Source organism: Myotis brandtii, unplaced genomic scaffold (genome assembly GCF_000412655.1).
Source record: "Myotis brandtii unplaced genomic scaffold, ASM41265v1 scaffold32479, whole genome shotgun sequence".
NCBI classification, from domain to species: domain Eukaryota; kingdom Metazoa; phylum Chordata; class Mammalia; order Chiroptera; family Vespertilionidae; genus Myotis; species Myotis brandtii.
The window spans coordinates 8,452-9,657 of NW_005362476.1; the positions used below are offsets into that span (position 1 = coordinate 8,452).

Genomic DNA, 1,206 nt, shown 5'->3' on the forward strand with positions numbered 1-1,206 from the left:
TTAATAATTGTGGAAGCTTGGTCTAGGTACATGGAAGTTCCTTGTATTGTTCATTTATCTTTGAGTAAATTAACATTTTTCAACTATAAAAATATTGATATGTGTGTAATATAATCACTGATGACACTACCAACCACGCTGATAATTTTTTGTACATTATCTCACCTACTCCCCCATAATAACCTGCAAAAAGCTAATTTTATTATTTTAACTTTTTAAATAAAGACATTGATGTGGCTTGAAAATGTTGAGACACTTGCCCAAGATCACAGTGCTAACAGGTATTGGGCAGAGCAGGCATTAAATTCAAAGTCTGTCTGAATACAACCTTCCTCCTAACCACTGCACACATCTGCCTCCTCTCAGTGTCTTCTCAGACCCAGGATTCTAAAATTACATTGAATCAGAGCTAGATCAAGAGAGGGCAGGGAGGAGAGTACACACTCTTTCCTGGAGGGAATAGCCAACCTCTACCCATGACACCCTGTCCTCACCTCACATGTCACAGTACTCAGGTCAGTGCTTCCTTCTGCTAAATGATGGAAATGATTCAGCAAACTGCAGTGCAGATTTCCTCTGGCCTTAGTGATGTGGGCAACCCCTAGAAGCACCACACTCTCCGGGATCCTGCTTCTTTTTCAGTTAAAAGAGGGAGTTATACAGGTCAGTCTCTAAATTGCCTTCAAGCTCTAAAGACCTGCCTTGGGGACACTCATTTCTTATCCAGGGAAAAAGGTTTGTCATGCAGCCCTCAGTGTGTATCAGAGCAGCAAATGCATGAAGGTGCACCAGTCAGCACAAATGTGTCCTGTTCAATATGAGACATGTAACATTGTGCTAATAAAGCTCCTGACTCCCTCCGCCCCCCTCCTACAGCATGCCCGCTGACAACATGCCCCTCTGCCTCTGCTGTGCTTCTGGCACAGAACCTGGTCCTTCCTGGGCCCAGAACCCACACCATGTACACTCCATGGACCTACTTCCCCAACAACTCTCATCCTTCGGCTTGCTTCTCAGCCAGACTCACCTTCTTTTCAACCAGTTGATGAGTTCTCAAATTGACTCCAAAGACACTCTTCGAGCTGGTGCTTTTGTTTTAACTGTGAAGAAAAAGTATTCACACCCTTTTAAACCACTGAGCCAGGCAGCATAGATTGGGTGGAGCTAGAGGAGGAACTGTTTGCCTTTAAAGAGACAGTAATATTT

At 43.8% G+C, this 1,206-nt stretch overlaps 1 protein-coding gene across 1 annotated transcript in view; it reads right to left on the reverse strand.

Moving 5' to 3' along the window:
- The window catches only part of LOC102250237 (GTPase IMAP family member 7), a 9,546-nt gene extending 8,445 nt beyond the window's left edge, over window positions 1-1,101 (reverse strand). The window contains exon 1 of the mRNA XM_005870877.2: window positions 1,028-1,101. The gene's annotated coding sequence lies outside the window, so the exon portion shown is untranslated. The remainder of the gene's footprint in view (window positions 1-1,027) is intronic.
- Window positions 1,102-1,206: the final 105 nt, after the last annotated feature.